The sequence below is a fragment of the Procambarus clarkii genome, unplaced genomic scaffold, assembly GCF_040958095.1.
Source record: "Procambarus clarkii isolate CNS0578487 unplaced genomic scaffold, FALCON_Pclarkii_2.0 HiC_scaffold_1265, whole genome shotgun sequence".
NCBI classification, from domain to species: Eukaryota; Metazoa; Arthropoda; class Malacostraca; order Decapoda; family Cambaridae; genus Procambarus; species Procambarus clarkii.
In genome coordinates this window covers 19105-39959 of record NW_027190294.1, presented here as the reverse complement: position 1 = coordinate 39959, position 20855 = coordinate 19105, and the positions used below count along the sequence as shown (strand labels likewise).

General features: G+C 32.3%; 1 pseudogene; it reads left to right on the top strand.

Annotated features, from left to right (window-relative positions):
* The first annotated feature begins 17479 nt into the window (after window positions 1-17479).
* Window positions 17480-18442, top strand: LOC138362134 (ribonucleoside-diphosphate reductase subunit M2 pseudogene; annotated as a pseudogene).
* The last annotated feature ends 2413 nt before the right edge of the window (window positions 18443-20855 follow it).

Here is a 20855-nt window from a genome sequence, read left to right as displayed (position 1 = left end):
GTGTTTCTTCCATAAACTCTCTAATTTGGGTAATTATCGGAATCTTTTGATCAATTTTTTCAGGTTGACCACGAGGAAGTGTATACTCTCCCTCTATTGTATTTCCATTACCAAACATATGTTGATATAAATTAACATATTCGGCTTGACTCATGGGGGACGAATTTTCAAAAATAATAACATTTTTCGTTTTATCATTCCATTTATGTCGATGACTTTTATTATTAAGATACGAAATATAAAAGTATGATGGAGAATGTAACATTAGGATTTTACATTTTTTTAATATAACTTTTTCGTCTGTACTAAAACATTGACTGGCATCTACATATAAAAGCCCTAAAGATTTTTTAGTTTTATTATCATAATTTAATTGGTTTGGTTTTAATTGTATTAATGGCATATTTATAGTGGGAGGACGATGTGCATTTTTGTAATAAAAATCAGTTTCTTTACAATACTGAGATGACATACTGACTATTTTGTATATAAAAATGAATGGTGTTTATATAATAATTTATATATTTTTTGTATTCTAACGGAACATGGATTATATTCATTAATGTGTAGTAGGGAGTGGTGGTGGTGGTGTGGTAAGGTTGTTGGGGTTGTGGTGAGGTGGTGGTGGTGGTGGTGGTGGTAGCGGCGGTGGCGGTGTTTGGGTTGTTGTGTTGGTTGGGTTTTGGAAGGGTGGTGGTGGTGGTGGTGGTGGTGGCAGTGTTTGGGTTGTTGTGTTGGTTAGGTTTGGGGAGGGTGGTGGTGGTGGTGGTGGTGGTGGTGGTGGTGGTGGCAGTGTTTGGGTTATTGTTTGGGTTGTTGTGTTGGTTAGGTTTTGGGAGGGTGGTGGTGGTGGTGGTGGTGGTGGTGGTGGTGGCAGTGTTTGGGTTATTGTTTGGGTTGTTGTGTTGGTTAGGTTTTGGGAGGGTGGTGGTGGTGGTGGTGGTGGTGGTGGTGGTGGTGGTGGTGGTGGCAGTGTTTGGGTTATTGTTTGGGTTGTTGTGGGGGTTGTTGTGTTGGTGGGGTTTGGGTTATTGTTTGGGTTGTTGTGGGGGTTGTTGTGTTGGTGGGGTTCGGGTTATTGTTTGGGTTGTTGTGTTGGTGGGGTTTGGGTTATTGTTTGGGTTGTTGTGGGGGTTGTTGTGTTGGTGGGGTTTGGGTAGGGTGATGGTGGGGGTGTTGTTTGGGTTGTGGTAGTTTCCATATCTTTTATTATTTGAGGAAAATTTTTTACCAAAATTTTCCCAAATTGTTTTTCCTGACATTTATACCGAAATAAAATATATGAAAACAATACTGCAAATTCTTTTTTTTCTATAGTTTCTTTTACAATACTATGTATAATATCTCGAGGTATATTATCATGGTAAATGGTTTGGCATATGGTATCCATTCCTTCAATTAAAGATTGAATTAGATTTTTTTTATCATTTACAGATACCTCTCGAAATTTTTGTATTGTAATCTCAATTTTGTTCGAGGATAAATCCATGAAACTTTTCAGAAAGCTACATTCCGGATTCCATTGAATATGAAGAAGTAGAGGCTTGTCAGAAATGTCAAAATTCCATAGCCCAAGATTACAAAAAGCACATTTCACATGATCACTAAGACCTGTATAAAAGAATCCAGCTGAACTTAGATCTTCTGAGTTTGGTAATGTAAGTGGCCATGTGCTAAAACTTTCCAGGCGATTTTTACAATCTTCATATGTTCGATCGACACTGGGACAATGAGGTGACAATGAGAGGACTAAATTTGATTGCAGAATAACTTCACATAACTCTAAAGGGACATTACCAACGGGTTTTCCCATGATAAATGGACAATAAGGAACTCTTTGTCTATGTTTATTATGTGGAATATCGTTTATTTGCCAGTTCTTGATAACTGTATTGCAGAAAATACATGCACATGCATCGTTTCTTTTAAGATAAAAAAATCCATCCCTAGCTAAATTTAGAGGGGAAATCCATGGGAATTTCCAATTGTTAAATGTGTCTAGACGTGCACTTTCAAACTTCAAAAAAAAAATGTTGTTAAACATTCTGATAGGTGTTTTAATTTGTGAAATAAATGTACAATTATGTTCTGGATATACAATTGCATTACTATTTATATTGAATGTAAGTGACAAATGACACTTTATACATTTCCATAGATTTTCTTGTTTGTTATAATAAAACCCATTTCGTTTTAAAATGTTTAAATTTATTTTGAAATTTAAACCTTCTAATGTTTTCATGCTATGTTGTCCACTCATTTTGGTATGTAATTAATGAATGGTAAATTTATTAAATCCGTCTAACCATATTATATATTTTACTAGGCATGGCATTATATATATTTTTTTTTTATTTATATTTCGAGATTCTTCAGGTTTACAGTAAAGGCTTCAAACTCTTCTTTTCAATTCCTTTTCAAGTCAAATTCCATTATCATCACTAGTGTTCTAGGCGATTTGTAAAAAAAAAAAAAAAAACTTGGTGGTTATATAATAAACATATTGAAATAAAATTAAAATAGTGATAGGATGATATCAAAGCAAAAGAAAAACGAAGAATTTTGCAGCAAACATGAATTTGAATTAAAAATTAGCCAAATGTTGGAAAAAGGTGGGCCTGGGAGTCGGAAAATTTTTACTCGAGAAAAATTAGCACAATACATCGAGGAAGTCAAAAATGCTAAATTGAAACTGAATTGGAAATCTTCTCATGAATATGATCTATTGTCTCGTTATGATGTCAAAAATCTATTTGGGGATGATGTCTTAGTAACCATCGACGAAACTGAACGAAGAATGAAGCGGGGGACAAAGCGTAAACTGACCAGTGACAATCGTCATTCTACTACCGCTGTAACAACAACAACAACAACAGGAGCAACAACAGCTGATCCTGGCCGGATGTGTCGTCGTTTCATACATCAAGGGCAATTGTATGATACGATTTATGATGCACACAGAGCAGTTTGTCACGGAGGAGAAAAAAGAACTTATTTTGAAGCAAGTAAAACTATCGCTAACGTCACTCAACAATCGGTGAAACTCTTTATTTCACTCTGCCACATATGTAATTTGAAACGACTTCCTCGACGAAAAAAGGGGGTAATACGGCCCATTGTATCGACCAGTTTTGCGGAGCGAGGACAAATGGATTTAATAAATATGCAAAAAGAAGGAGGATGTGTGTATAAATATATTTTACATTATCAAGATCATTTAACAAAGTTTTCGGTTTTACGAGCTCTTCGCAGTAAACGGGCGATTGAAGTGGCACGCCACTTACTCGATATATTTGCTCTCTTGGGAGCCCTCACGAATTCTGCAGAGCGATAACGGCCGTGAATTTGTGGCAGAGGTGATTCAAGAGCTAAAAAACGAAATGTGGCCCAACATGCTCCTCATTAATAGCAAACCTCGTCATCCACAGAGCCAAGGGAGCATTGAATGTACAAAAGAAAATGTAATCAAAATGCTTGGCAGTTGGATGTGTGAGAATCAAACGCGAGATTGGTCAGCTGGACTTCCCTTTGTGCAATTCACCAAAAACACAGCATATTCACGTGGAATTGGCGTATCGCCTTACAAGGCAGTTTTTGGTATAGAACCACCAATATATATGAATAATAATACACCTTCATTAATAAAGATGATGCAATTGAAATTAAGAGAAAAATAGAGGTGATGAGTTAATAGTACATTATTTCTTCAAATTTATTTATGTTAGTTAAAATGCACGTGCTAAATATCAAGGTTCATTATTAATTTATTTTTGTTTTTGTTTTTGTTTTTGTTTTAGGATACGAGAAGTTTGACTGAACTAAAAGTTGGTTGGGAATGAAAAAGACTAAAGGAAACTAGTACTAGTGTCCCCCCCCCAAAAAAAAAAAAAATATAAAAAACATACCTCATAAACCCAAAATGGTTCTGGATGGGTTCTACTGAAGATGGATGGGTACCCAGCATCATCACAATTGAAATTCATAATGCAAATATTGGATATAGGTTCGATGATAACTAAATTGTTTGTTGAACTAGTTTCCAACATTGACCATCATATATAGTAATCAACTCAAAATTGGTATGGACCAGGGGAATCGGACTGTCTAATTAAAACAAAGCAAAGCAATGCGATGGTCAGAGATAGATGTTGATGTAATGTGATTTCTGCCCAGTGCTCGGAATGTCAAAGTGAAGAAATTCAAAGAAGCGCGGGTAAACGGCGTGAGTCATATATCATATAGTGGGGAGTTGATGATTGAGATTCATTCAATAGGCCGTTACTTAACATATATTATATTAACCTAACCTAACCTATGTTAGGTTAGGTTATGTAGGGTTGGTTAGGTTCGGTCATATATCTACGTTAATTTTAACTCCAATAATTTTTTTTTAACTCATACATAATGAAATGGGTAGCTTTATCATTTCATAAGAAAAAAATTAGAGAAAACATATAAATTCGTGAAAACTTGGCTTATTAGGCAAATCAGACCTTACATAGTAGGCTGAGAAGTCCGTTCTGGCTACTAGGTACCACATATATCCAACTCGAATTGATATACTCTCTGTAGTGATACTTTTTTTTAAATAATATTTACAATAAGAATAAAGGTATTAAAAAAAAATATAATATAATATCATTTCTATACTACTTATTATTAAAATACTTATTTGTCAATTTAATTATATGGAGAATAAATGTGAATTGCTATATTCAATATCATAACCAGATTGTATTAACATGTGATACAAATAATACAACTGTAAATTATTTAAATTTGTGGTGTCAATTTTCCAATTTGGTGATAGATGAATAGGATTTTCTTTATAATAGTTAATCAATGCATCATGAAAAATTTGCTCATTCGGCATTAAAATAAGTTGTTTGTAAATTGCATCTGAAATTTTATTTGGACATTTTGAAGAATTATAATACGGGATAACCATATTATTAATGATCATAAAAGCTAATTTGAAAGGTGAATTGGAATTATGAAAGTTGTTTTTATAATTTGAAACTTTTTCTTGTATAAATTGAACATATTTTCGTTTTTCTTCTTCATCATTTTGATTATTAATAAATATGTTTGTTTGATCCTCCACAATCATTAAATTTTCAGTATTATCTTCTTTGAATGGTGGCAGTGGCGATTGTTGCGGTGCCGGTTGCAGTTGTGATTGTTGCGGTGTCGGTTGCAGTGGTGATTGTTGCGGTGTCGGTTGCAGTGGTGATTGTTGCGGTGTCGGTTGCAGTGGTGATTGTTGCGGTGTCGGTTGCAGTGGTGATTGTGGCGGAGTCGGTGTCGGTGGTGATTGTGGTAGTGATGGTGATGGTAGGTGTGATAGGTCAGAATCCATTTTAAGGATTGATTTTGGGATTTTTTTTTATACATTTTATATATATATAAAAAAAAAGAGGGGCTGGATTTTTATTATAGAAAGAGACATTATACTAAGATGGTAAACCAATGTTTTTAAGTAGGGGTGGTGGTGGTGGTGGTGGTGGTGGTGTTGCTGCTGCTTTTGGTAATATACCTTCATCTTGATTGATAAACGTTACAATTTCATCCTTTTTTCCCGGTTTGAATGATGTCAGTTAAGAGATGGGGATTTCGGGTTCTTAAACAATATTATCATTAGTCATCAATATCACTAAAAATACGAAAGTAATTCCCTTCGTCACATGATTCCGTGTTAATATGTCACAAAAAATTATTCCTGTTTGGTGTATTCATGTTTAATAAAACAGTGTTGCCTTATCTAGATTTAAATAACCAAGTGTGTATATATGCTTGTGGGTGCCGGATGTCAAAGAGTGACTGAGCGGAGGAGCTGTGTGTGTGTGTGTGTGTCTTTGTGTCTTTGTGTGTGTCTTTGTGTGTGTCTTTATGTGTGTTTAAGTGTGTGTTTTTGTGTCGTTGTGTGTGTCTTTATGTGTGTTTAAGTGTGTGTGTTTTTGTGTCTTTGTGTGTGTGTGTGTCTTTGTGTGTGTGTGTCGTTGTGTGTGTGTGTGTGTGTGTGGCTTTATGTGTGTTTAAGTGTGTGTGTCTTTGTGTCTTTGTGTGTGTGTGTGTGTGTCTTTGTGTGTGTGTCGTTGTGTGTGTGTGTGTGTCTTTGTGTGTGTCTTTGTGTGTGTCTTTGTGTGTGTCTTTGTGTGTGTCTTTGTGTGTGTCTTTGTGTGTGTGTGTGTGTGTGTGTGTGTGTGTGTGTGTGTGTCTTTGTGTGTGTCTTTGTGTCTTTGTGTGTGTAAGTGTGTGTGTGTGTCTCTTTGTGTGTGTAAGTGTGTGTGTGTGTGTGTCTTTGTGTGTGTGTGTGTGTGTGTGTCTTTGTGTCTTTGTGTGTGTGTGTGTGTGTGTGTCTTTGTGTGTGTGTCTTTGTGTCTTTGTGAGTGTGTGTGTGTGTGTGTGTATTTGTGAGAATGTGTGTGTGATTCCTGTGTGAGAATACGTTTTATGTGTCAGAATATATGTGTGTGTGTGTGTGTCTTTGTGTTGGTGTGGGTGTGTGTCTTTGTGTTGGTGTGGGTGGGTGTGTGTGTGTGTGTGTGTGTGTGTGTGTGTGTGTGTGTGTGTGTGTGTGTGTGTGTCTGTGTGTGTGTGTGTGTGTCTTTGTGTGTGTAAGTGTGTGTGTGTGTGTGTGTAAGTGTGTGTGTGTGTCGTTGTGTGTGTGTGTGTGTGTGTCTTTGTGTTGGTGTGGGTGTGTGTCTTTGTGTTGGTGTGGGTGGGTGTGTGTGTGTGTGTGTGTGTGTGTGTGTGTGTGTGTGTGTGTGTGTGTGTGTGTCTGTGTGTGTGTGTGTGTGTCTTTGTGTGTGTAAGTGTGTGTGTGTGTGTGTGTAAGTGTGTGTGTGTCGTTGTGTGTGTGTGTGTGTGTGTCTTTGTGTTGGTGTGGGTGTGTGTCTTTGTGTTGGTGTGGGTGTGTGTGTGTGTGTGTGTGTGTGTGTGTGTGTGTGTGTGTGTGTGTGTGTCTTTGTGTGTGTGTGTGTGTCTTTGTGTGTGTAAGTGTGTGTGTGTGTGTGTGTAAGTGTGTGTGTGTCGTTGTGTGTGTGTGTGTGTGTGTCTTTGTGTTGGTGTGGGTGTGTGTCTTTGTGTTGGTGTGGGTGGGTGTGTGTGTGTGTGTGTGTGTGTGTGTGTGTGTGTGTGTGTTGTATAAAAGGAGGTGGGATCCGAGCAGTATCTCAATTCTCATCCTGCGTTTCTTTGGATATTACTACAGTGAACTTCTAAAAGTTATACTTACAACCATTGTTGTGTAGTATATTAACATTTACTAAGGCGTAAATAAGGCGTAAGTATTTCAGTTTGTTTTTTCTTTTTTTTTTCTTTCTTTTTTTTAAGTAGTAGATAACTTTCAATTTTTGATTGAGATTGTTTCTGTTTCTCCTTGAATAGATTGATGATCATCTTAGTCTATTTCAATACACCAGACTATTTCAATTATAATATATATATTTTTCAGGTTGGGAAAAATGAACCAAATGGATATTGGTAATGGGGAAGAAGTTGGCATTGAGAAATTGGGAAATGATGAAGAGAGGAAAGTAAATGAAGGAGGAGTTGAAGATGAAAAGGGAGATGAAGAAAGGGGAGAAGATGAAGATAAAAAGGTAACTGAAGAGGAAGATAAAGATAGAAAGGTAATTGAAGAAGAAGATGAAGATATAAAGGTAATTGAAGAAGAAGATGAAGATAAAAAGGTAAATGAAGAGGAATATGAAAAAATCAAGTTTTTTATAAATAAATTTGACGCTCCATTTAAATATGATTCTAATTTTAAAAAAATTAAAGAATTGCAAAGTGAGCTAGATAGGATATTTCTTGAAACTAAATGTAAAGTTGAATGCTTAGAAAAATGTACATTCACTAAAGAAGAATTATCCGAATCCGGATTTCAAGATTTTATTAAATATGACCATATGGACCGGATATATAATTATTTCATTTATTATGGTTGGTATTTCACCATAACAGCAAGAATTAAGTATAATAATTGTTGGGTATATGTTCACATATATTATGTTTATGCAAACAATTGTTGTAATATGTGGGTTACTGAGGATGCTCAAATATTTCTTAAATTTCTTGTCAATGAATTTTTTCATCCAAGTAAACCCCATTCCGAAGAAATTTGGTTAGCTATGAAAAATGATAACTTAAATGTAGAGAAACCTCCACAATATACATATTAAGTTTTATCATGATGAGATGATGTAAAATAGGATTGAATGTTTTTTGAAGATAAAAAACACTAACGCAATATTACCAGATTTTCTATGGTGGATGTGAAGGTCCTAATTCCACATACATCAAGTTAATATCTTGTGATGACCATGAATTCATCATTAAAAGGAAAGATGCCTTCACCTCAAATTTAATTCAAGCTATGATGTCAAGTTCAACAACGTGTATTGAACAGGAAAAAAATGAAATCCATTTTAAAACAATTCCGTAAGTATAAAGCTGTTAGAACAAAGTGTTATTATATAAACTGTTATATTTAGAGATTAACTGTTATTTAGAGAAACATATAAACTGTATATAATAAATAAATAATTATAATACTTTTATTTTTTTATTTTATTTCTTCAGATCATATCTTCTTCAAAAAGCGTGTACATATTTCACCTACAATACTCAATTCAAGAAAAATGAGATTACTACTGATCCTGAATTTCCAATTGAAAATAATATTGCTCTAGATCTGCTTTTGGTTGCTGATTTCCTTGATTGTTAATAATGACATCCATAACCATATATTTTTTACTAAATGTTGAAAGATTAAAATATAAAAACAAGCTTTAATGTTATATTATTTTTAGTTTATTTTGTGGCTTGAAAATGATTCCAACCCTTTTTTTATTATTATTAATATTATTATTATTATTATTATTAATAATTATTCCAGTAATTCCAATGAATCAAGAGTATGATTGCAATGAAGTTATAGTATTGAAAGATTCAATTAAATACTGGTTTGATAGAGGTGATGAGCAAATTAAATATAAACATGAAGAACTTTTCAATATATATGATTTACTATCACAACAAGAATGGTTCGAGTTCCAGTTAAACTTTAAAGACACTATACAGGTATATATACTAATAGGACGAAATTCATCTATTATACTTCCAAACCAAATAAACATAACTAACTTAGCGTCAATTTTAATAGAATGCCGTTATTATAATAATGAAAATGTACAAAGTTATAATGAAAATGTACAAAATTTATCTTTTATTAAAGATGCATATATGATTAGGACTCCTGTTAAATATATGAAATTTTCTGTATTGTGGGATTATAAAAATATACTACTATGTTGGAATCACTTGTCTATAATAGTAGGAGGTATCAATAACGAAACTCAGGTGTGTAATAATTTACAAGATAATTTGAATGTCATAATGTGTTGGTTATATGAAAAATATAACATTACAATCCTTGATAATAGTTTAAATATAAATAACAGTAAATATGTTACAAATGGAACCATTTATATAGGTATTACACACACGAAGAAAACGATATCATTATTTGTTAAGAAATTTTTCATTATATTAACAATTGTTTTCACAATTTTAAATGTTATAATTATTTTACATGGTGTTTTTAAATTGGTATGTTTTTTTTTTGTAATATCCCCTAAATTCCCATATATATCGTATATATGACTTGAAATTTTAAATTGGTAATTCCAATCATTCCAACATTGAAGGAAAATATATGGGTGGTGAGCTGTACTTTGGTGGTAGGTAGCCTTGGCTATTGGCTAAGATATAATAACTTAATCCTCAATAAAGAGTTTTAATTTTTGGACTGACATTATTGTAAGAAGGGCCTTTTGATATACTACTATGTTAATCCCAATTACCTATTATTTGGGAAATTTGAGACAAAGATATGATGATACTACCCTATTCAAACCCCAACCCTAAATAAATTTTGTTAACAATGAGTGAGTATTTCTATTTCACGATTTATAAATATGGCTCTCATTGTAATTGTGTTATGGACCCGACGCCTCCACAGAGAATGGAGAAGCGATGGCAGCGCTGCTATCTATGAGCCGTCACCCACAAGTATGGGAAAAGAAGGCGCCCTCTTCTGGTCAAAAGTACAATTATCTGTGGTGAGTGACTCTTACTATGATTGGACACGGAATGGATTATTACAGTGCGATAGGTGTGAAGGAAGTGGACTCGACAAGGGTGTGGTCAGAGACAGTGTCCCGTGTGTGTCGCTCTACATAGCGACATTGACTCAATGATATTTTTTGGAGGCTACATTCAGTTTTATTATGTACATTAATGTACTTTCTATATATTTATATAATAAATAAAGAAGTAAGTAAATAAATAAACTTTTATATTATTTATCTCCATTCTTAGTGTTGTATTCCTTCCTATATGTTATGAACCTCATAAATTCCCCTTATGAAGCCAATGTACGTGATTTGTTAAAAACACTGAGCCCTGAAGATATTAGATGTCTGGCTCAGACATCAACAGGTAATCATCGCCTTTCACCTAAAAGTTCTCAAGAAGCCTTAAAAATAATTTTATACTACACTTCAGACTTGAAACGCTTGTTTTCTTATCGACGTCTTACTGCCCAAAATCTTTTTAACTACCTCTATAAAAATCAAGTACCATCAATGCCTTTTGCTAAGAAAATGGAATTGGTAATAGCTGTAAAAGAGTTTTGGACAAAGCAGCATGGTAAAATAGGTATCGGATATTCAACTGAACAAGGAAGAGCACATTCAAACCCCCAAACCGAAATTACAAGTGCTATCCAACTCTCAATACCCGGAAATACGAACATCATTTTATGTTCCAATCCAAGTTTTATTCAATATACAACTGGTGAAACCAAGAATATAATTAAAAATCCTAAACAATGTAGTTTTATGGGTACTGCAGAACGTACAAATTTAGGAACAGTACAATGTCAATGTGATTCATATATAAGTACACTATTACAGCATCAGACAGAAGAGAGTGAAATTAAAACTTTTACTCAAACAAATAATGAAAAAAAACAACCTGTCTTATGTGATGATGTTCCTAAAACTTCTATTCGAACTAATAATGAAAAAAACAAATTTGTATGTGGTGTTCTTTCCCCGGTAGAACATAAAATGGAAGTTATAAGAAGTGACGAGTTTATACAAAAATTTTGTAAATGGTATTTTAGAATGATTAATCGTTTGCAGCCAGAGTGTTTCCACCTACCCGGAGATACTTTTCGAGGTGATATTTTTTATGACAACAGTTACACTGATATTTACTTAATTGGCCAGTCAAATAGTGAGAGACATGCTTTTGGAGGAGGAAATACTTTCCAACTTTTAAAACAAACATTTCAAGAGTATAAGATTCAGTTCAGTCCTAATTTAGAAAATGGAATACAAGCTTATCAATCCAATTTTGGTATGGTCAAAATCAGTTGTTGTGGCACCATACATATCCGAAACTCATGTGTGGGAATTTTTGAACAAGAAACGGGTATGGTATGCAGTCCAAATAATCATGTATGGAAGATAATGTATATAAAGATAAATTTAAAACATGCTAGTACACATAAACCTCCAAGTCTACCTTCATGTCAAGTGTTTGAAATTAAAATTTGAAATGGGTTTTTTGATTAACAACGAATAAATAACAGAATAAGTGAAATCTATAGACTTTACTTCTCCGGGATGTAGACGTATTCTGTCAGGATATTCTTTTTGATTTATAAATATACTATTTTAATTGATATAATCGCAAGATAAAGATTGTGTAATAACATTATGTACTTTTGAATAATATTATATATATATTTTTTTTTTCCAAAGATATAAAATATGGGTTCTGTACCAAGATATAACCATTAAGGTTCCTAGACTCATCACAAGGATAACTAGTGGCACTAAAAGGCAAGTAGTTATTTCAGTCAAACTAAAATGGAATGGAATTGGTGTATATATGACATGAATAGTATGGTTTGGTCCCATTTAGATCTATTTTCTAAACATGTTATTTTCATGTTTTTTTCAGGAGGATATTCTAGCAATAATCATCATGGTATCGTCCTCCAAAATCACCAAAATCAACAAAACCCCTAAAATTATCAAGAAAAATCCCACTTTTGATGATAAATTTTTTGAACTTTTAATTAATGAGCGAGTGAAGAAAGTGGTGGACATGCTTATCAGTGTCCATGGTATTCATGGTAAAAGGAAAATTTATATCATCTCCAAGTTGGAAGATTGCTGGAATATGAGATCAACTATTCCACTAAAGCGAGACACTTATATAAATTTATGTTTATCATTGTTAAGAGATCCAGCATATTCACATGATACCCTTAGGAAATTTAATGTTTTAACCCATAATGAATGTGGTGATTACATGTTTGGACATCCTGTTATAGTCAATGATAACCAACGAACAGGAAGTCAGATTGATATTCAATACTCATGTTCGGAAGTGATTATCGGGACAGTGACTACTGAACAAGGACTGGTCAATGGTTTCATAAATACAGGAAAAATTACATTTACAAGTGTTAGGTGTACCTTTCTTGAATATTCAAAGGCTAAAAAATTCTATGATATGTTCATTTTAAATTGAACTATATATATATATTTTGTTTTTTTTTAAATCAGTTCATATTTAGGTAGGGTTGATTTTAGGTTTGGTCATATAGATATTTAGGTAAGGCTGCGATATTGACACTACTAAATACCTAACCATAAAAATACCTTTATGGTTTATATGACAGACAATCTGTAAAATATTTTTTAATAAATAGAATCATCCAGTCTGCTATATCTATGTGGTTTTCATGTGAACCCTGTTTTGTTATAATAAGAATAACTTCATATATAATGAAAAAATTCTAATACAACTATATATTTATTTATTTACCATAATTTTTGAAAATATATTTTCAATTTTCTTCTATAAATTTACCATGGTCTGTTACTGTAGGTGTTTACCACAGCTCTGTTTTTGTATATTTATACCAGGGGAGCCAGACAGATCACTGATAAGTGATCCAGTCACCAGAGACACTAGTGTGTTGTACCAGTAACCAGACACACTAGTGTGTTGTACCAGCTTCACACCAGTGGGCTATTTAGAATTTATTTCAGAAAAATTATGGTAAATCGCAAATACACAAATAAACAAAGAAAACAACTATTTAATCATAGAAAGAAATTGGTATAGGTTATAAAAAAAAAATGAATAAAAATCTTCTAATTGATAATAATAAGATCAATGACAAGTTTTTACTAGGCCTAACTCTAATTATGAATCAAAATTTATGTTTAAAACTTTCAAATTTTTCTTCATTCCAATATTATGGAAAAGATAATATACTCCATATACATCCTGTATTATGTGAAATGAAGCCACTAGGTTTACTGGGCCAGTCATTAGATTCACTTTATCTTTCAAAGAAAATTATACCTAAAGAAATTCAGATAATATACATTAGCCCTCATCATATTTTTTCTCACGAAACCAATGGCCAAATTACAGCTGATTTACTCTTAGGTGGTTTCAAGAATAATATTACGCCACTTTATCTCTTAAATGAACATGATCTAAATTCCCTTGTTGCAAATCCCTCTCACAGATTTAGACTTATAGATGGTCGATCGGTAGAAATGTTTGATAATATGTGGAAGCTAGGAACTAATGATTGTGCAATTGATAGTAAAGATCATAATAATGATTTATTGGGAATTCGTCCCATTTTGGGCTTGTGTGATTTATTTTCTATTTCTAAGCGTTTAATATATTTAACCCAATTGAGCGATTTGATCAATAAAATTCACCAAGTATTTAATATAATTAAATATTTTCCCTATCTAATACATCCATATCGTTTGCTGGTTTCTGAAACAGGGAAATTTTATATTATGTCATTTAGTCTCCTTCATTATTTATTTTCACCTCATGCAGAAACCAAAAAAATTAAAGATATTGTGTTTTCTCATCCCCAATCTTTAATACAACGTACTGAAAATATTGAAAATATTGAAAGTAATACTCTAAATAGAATCAAAGTTAAATGCAAAGAAAATTTAATAATAGGTAGCAAAGACTTCAAAATATATCATAATTATTTAGCTCAAAGTAATTGTCGTCTACTTCTCGATATGTTACACTCTCTATTTGTAACTATTATATGGATTGCTAATGGTGGAGGAGTTATACATAAACAACATACATTGGTACGCAATTATTTGACCTTACAAGGGAATATTACCTTAAAACCCACTCACTCCCAAAATCCATATAAAGTTACATCACGAAAACCTATTCATAATCCTAGACTACCTTCTTCTTCCCAACCACCATCTCAACTTGAACTAACATCATCTCCACCATCACCATTATCTAATAATGTTAATCAACAACTGAATTGCCAGAATCCATATGGTTTATGTCATGCACAGATTATTTACAGTTCATTCCATACAGATGAAATCAAATGTAATGTGGCTCAACATGTTCATAATTATGGTTGCCTTCATTTGTTGAATTATACTCCAACAGTTCTTGAGGAAGCCTTTAGTGAAACATTAACATCACACAGAGATAATATTCTAACTGATGTAATTGAAAATGAGATCAATATAATTTTAGCATTTATATCACAGATAAAAAAGGAGCTCGAGTCAACAATAATTTAATATATATATATATATATATATATATATATATATATATATATATATATATATATAATATATGTCGTACCTAGTAGCCAGAACGCACTTATCAGCCTACTATGCAAGGCCCGATTTGCCTAATAAGCCAAATTTTCATGATTTAATTATTTTTCGACTACCTAACCTAACCTAACCTAACTTTTTCGGCTACCAAACCTAATCTAACCTATAAAGATAGGTTAGGTTAGGTTAGGTAGGGTTGGTTAGGTTCGGTCATATATTTACGTTAATTTTAACTCCAATAAAAAAAACTTGTCCTCATACATAATGAAATGGGTAGCTTTATCATTTCATAAGAAAAAAATTAGAGAAAATATATTAATTCAGGAAAACTTGGCTTATTAGGCAAATCGGGCCTTGCATAGTAGGCTGAGAAGTGCATTCTTGCTACTAGGTCCCCACAGACCAGTTTTAGACCAGGCCTATTTCTACCCCCAGGAAACAGCCCCTGACAGCACTGCTATGAAACAGGGGTATCAGGGTGAAAGACACTATCCAATGTTCGTATCCACTCAGCTGTGTGGTGGTCTAAATGGAAGATTATTCATGTGTAGATTAGAACTGAGGATAGTCGTGACCCCTGCAGGTAACCCCACATATTGACTAGATGACCATCGTATCCAAAATAACACAACTAAGTCAACAAGAATGTTGTTTCGTTATATATATAATATAATCAGTAGTATACATTATTAGTTTAGATGTGAGAGACATTTTTTTATATAAAATAAAATAATAATGTCACTATCAAATTCCTTATATATTATAATATTTATAATAGTTTTAATTGTGATCTTTTCAATTATATATTTATATTATTCAAGAAATAGGTCAACAATTTCAACTCAGCATCCTCAACTGTCAATGAATTTCATTACAAAAACTAATACTAAACCTGCTGGTCTGTATGTTGTCTTTGAAAGTAAGTATTATATGGACCAAAATCGTGGTTACGATATGATTTCTCATGTAAATACAGTTAATTGTAATGATGATACAACGATTCCTAATGATGAAAATAATAATGTATTTTGTAAATTTGATACATCCATATTTGATCAATTTAGAAAAGAGAATTGGTATTTTAATACCTTAACACCGATAATTTTATTATCTATTCGTAATCTTCCAAATTTTTCACCTATTGTATATGAGAATATTGAAGATCTTCCATCCTCTGCAGATCATGAGATTACAAGCCTGCGTGAAAATATGAAGAAAAGCTCAATTGCTAATGGTAATAAGTTACCAAAATGTGTATGGGTATCTTGTTCACATATTTGGGTTAATAGTCCAAACAAATATATTCCGCAAGGTTTTCCTGTTTATTATTTTCCAACCAAGGAACATGTAGATGGATATTATGCCCCACTTCTTCCTATTCAATTGAAACTTAGCCCAGGTGAAAATATTATAATATGTAAAATGTGGGCAAAAAATATTAATATAATGAGTGATCCATTTGCTGTGGTTAAATTTAGGATCATGGTTAAAATGTAGGATTTATAATACTATAAAGCATGATATAGTAACCTGTTTAAATATTAAAACTAAAAAGATAATTATATAAAAAATAAGGTATGTAGATTTGTTCTTGTGGAACAAATTATTCATTCTACTTTTGTATCAACACATCTTTATATATTTCTGAGCTTATAATATACAAAGAACTATTTTTTTTATCATTTTCAGATAATTATAAAGTGATGGTGATATTGGTTCTATTTGTTCTTCAAGATCCCAACTGTCAGCAAGGGTGGAGCAGTTGCTTTTTTTTTTGTAAACCATGAAAAAGCAATATGAAATCTACCCCAGAAAATATTCTGTTATAATACTAACAGCCCCCAAAAATATCATTCAAGTGTGGGATAAAATTGTCATATGGAGAAATAATTTAAAAATAAAAGTGGAATTTTTACAAAACTTTAATCCAACAATCAACTTGTATCATTTAGTGGAAAATTCATTTTTACTTATATTAGATAATGTTTCATCGATAAATGTAAGAAAAACATTTGCCGACGTATTAATTGATCTTCAAAACAGTGAAATAATTATTATAAAATGTGCTTCAATTACTTGGTCCTCAATAAATAAAGTGGAAAACTTTAATTTAAAACATTTTGAAGATGTTAAGATTATTTTAAGTATGAATGACTGGGAACGAAATTATGTATTGGTAAATAAATACCTTTCATATGAATTATGTATTGGTAAATAAATACCTTTCATATGAATTTGCAGACATTAGTATTAAACCTCATTTAAAATCTTTAAATATTTTAACAGAAGATATAGGGAGTATCAATTCAGAAAAATTGAGAGCAAATCTACTTGATACTTGGAACAATGAAATACCCCCTATATACCCTTCTGAAGTTCTCCCAGATAGTGAATATACTGTTACTGAAGTAAATAGCAACAAACGCAGCAGTGAGTCACAATCAGGTTCAATTGGCATGCCTTCAAAACATAGGAAGTATTACTGCCTGGTGTTATAATGGATACTGCTCATTGGGAAGCGTGTCAAAGAAAAGAATATATATGTGTGTGTATGTATATGTATGTATGTATATATACCTATTTTAGTTTACATAAAATATAGGATGGAAGAACATGTACGTAGTAAATTAATCTCTTTTTTACTCAAAATTCAATAATTTCATTCGTTTATTATGCTATGATAGTGAACATAATGTTAAAATAAATATTTTATTTATTTATTTATATATTTTTTTCAGATGATTGAACCCTTTTTGATTAAAAATCCAGGACGTTTTACATTGTTCCCAATTAAAAATCATGATATCTTTAAAATGTATAAGAAGGCGCTAGCATCATTTTGGACAGTTGAAGAAGTAGACTTGTCAAAGGATATTGTAGATTGGGAACAGAAACTTAATGACGAGGAACGTCACTTCATTTCACATGTTCTAGCATTTTTTGCCGCATCAGATGGTATCGTCAATGAAAATCTTGTTGAACGTTTCTGCCAAGAGGTACAAATACCAGAAGTGAGGTGTTTTTATGGTTTTCAGATTGCCATGGAAAATATTCACAATGAAATGTACAGTTTACTTATTAATACATACATAAAAGATTTACAGGAGCAGAACAGATTATTTAATGCTATTGAAACGCTGCCAGCTGTTAAGAAAAAAGCTGATTGGGCTCTAAGGTGGATTACCAATAGAACGGCAACATATGCCGAACGCATTGTTGCCTTTGCTGCAGTAGAGGGTATTTTCTTTAGTGGTTCATTTGCTGCAATATTTTGGTTAAAAAAACGTGGTTTAATGCCAGGTCTAACCTTCAGTAATGAATTGATTTCTAGAGATGAAGGGTTACACACAGATTTTGCTTGCTTGATATTTAAGTACTTGATTAATAAGCCTGATCAGAAATATGTATATTCTATCATTGATAATGCTGTGAAGATTGAACAAGAATTTTTAACAGATGCCTTGCCAATCAAACTTATTGGTATGAACTGTGATCTAATGGGGAAGTATATAGAATTTGTGGCTGACCGACTTCTCTTTGAACTCGGTTTTAAGAAACTTTATAATGTAGAAAATCCATTTGACTTTATGGAAAATATCTCATTAGAAGGGAAAACTAATTTTTTTGAAAAAAAAGTAAGTGAATATAAAAAATATGGTATAATGAATTCAGATCAATACAGTGTTTTTACATTAGATTCAGACTTTTAGTTAATTAGTTGATGGATGGAATAGAACATGTTTTTTTTTTATACAGAATATAAATAATTTAATATAAAAATAAAAATATATATCTATTATCTTTTACTATTTTACTTATCATATTTATATTTTGACTTGATGAATAATGAATTAAATACCTTACATTCTCTCTTTCCACTAATTACAAGACTACAAAATATGAGGTATGTAATTATGGACATAATAACAAAACCATAATCTTCTTTATAAAATATCAACATATCACATGATTACCAAGCAGTACTACTATCGTCCGATGTAAACACCAAGTTTGGTTATCGCCATTGAATCAACTTTTCTATTTTATATTCACCAATGAATATAATTCAACGAGAGAAATGAATCATTACATTAAGTTCCATGCAATATGCCGGTGATACAATATATAAGAGCCTCCGTATCCAGTCCAGTCAACCAGTATGCCAGAATCCTGTTCAGTAGTAATACGGGCTACTGTGTAATGGAGCTATCCAAGGAATCTTGTGGTGTAAGTACCTAAAAGTTATTTTATGATAAGCATGATGAAGCTTTGGACACTATATTATAATAAATAAATAAATAATGTCTCAGGTGCATTTGTGATGAAATCTAATCTTTCTAGGATGATATTAGCGATATCAGTGAGGGAGCCGAAGAGAAGAAGATAAAAGAGAAAAAAGATACTACTTCAACTAGCAAGTCTATTATTGTTAAAATAGAAAACCATATCCATTCCAATGATGAAAATGTGGCTTTGAGAAAGTTGGTTAATATAACGCCTGAGACTATATCAAAAAAACAACGTTATTGTGAAATTAATACTCAAAGTTTATTACAAATATTAGAATGGTTTGCTAACCACGATGGAACCAATGTGTTGCTGTATGAATTTGTCCACAGTGCATCATGTCAAAAAAAAACTTGTACCCCGATTTGTCTAATGTTTCGCCGGGTTCGTCATCATGTAGTAGTTTCTAGACATCCACATTGTTCGGTGTTAATCTTATATTCAACCCTCTTGCATACACATGTGTCTTCATGTGTTAATGATGATTGTGGGTTGCCTGCTTGTCATAGACTGAAAACCACCAGATCAACTATAAAGTTTCGTCTTGCCAAAAAGAAGTGTGGTTGTTAACTCAATGTTGTCTGCTGGATATATATTATTGTTAAAATTTTTAATTCGACCTATTAACAGAAGCGCATTATGATATTGATTGAAGTGTTTTTTTTTGTTTTGTTTTTTCCATAATATTTGACAAACGAACTTCTGTGAAGAAAAGACGCTTTCCTATTTCTGCAACGGAGGCCTGTCGCTGGATATTTATTGATTTGTACTAGTTAGTGATATGTTTTATTGAATGTTTTCTTCATACCACTGACTAGTTAAATTAATATATATTTACAAACATAAGGCAATTGTGATCTGTTGTAGGTCATTTGGTGAGATGGTGTGTTAAATGGTTTCACCATAATGTGTGAGGATTCGATGAACATTGTTTTAATTTCATTGGTCGAATCAAATAGGGGCAATCATCAGTTTCAGATGCTTCACCAACAACCGGGCTCATCATCAATGGCATTACATATTGCAATCTGTGCTCCTTCCTACTTCAATAATGAAAATGATGAGGTCTTGCGAAAGTGGAATCAACTTCAAGCTTTTTGGGGGTTTGGTAAAGGTAAATATGTGGATTTTATTTTTTTTCAATGTGGTAGTGAGTAAACCATTATGGAAAACTTAGTAGATTTGACTAGTTGTTTATAATATTGTAAAATGTATATAATTAAAATAGTATAATTTTATGAATTTTATTCCAGGTTATTATTCGTCCAATATGTCACCTGTAGAGTTCACATCTGAAAATCCATATTGTCGTTTCAAAGTAGTTTGCTATACAAAAATTCCCAATTATCGTAATGAAGATGGTATTGTGCAAATTATAATTGGAAGGGGCCTTTCAGAAGTGGAGTAAGTAATTAATATTCATATACTTGTATAATATTCTAATAATTTTTCAGTGTTAAATATGACTAGGATCCGGGAACATTAAAAAATGTTTTTTTTCTTTTTTTTTTATTCTTCCAGGGCCTACAAACAGGAAGTTATTTCAGCATTGAGTCTATTATTCGGAGGTAATGAAGTTGTTGTTAATGAAATTTTTGCTGCTGAAGTACCAAACAAAACGAACTTCAGATTTTACATTCAGCAAGTTTTTCCTAATGGTAAAAGAATTTTAAAGATTTTATAATGTTTTCCCTAATAATAATTATCATAAAAAATGATTTCAAGTATGGTATTATGCAAACTGCTCTATATTATAATATACCTTCTAGGAGAGATTCAACGTGCATCTACCACTGACACCTTTAGTCATATGTTAAGAGCATCATACAATTCAAT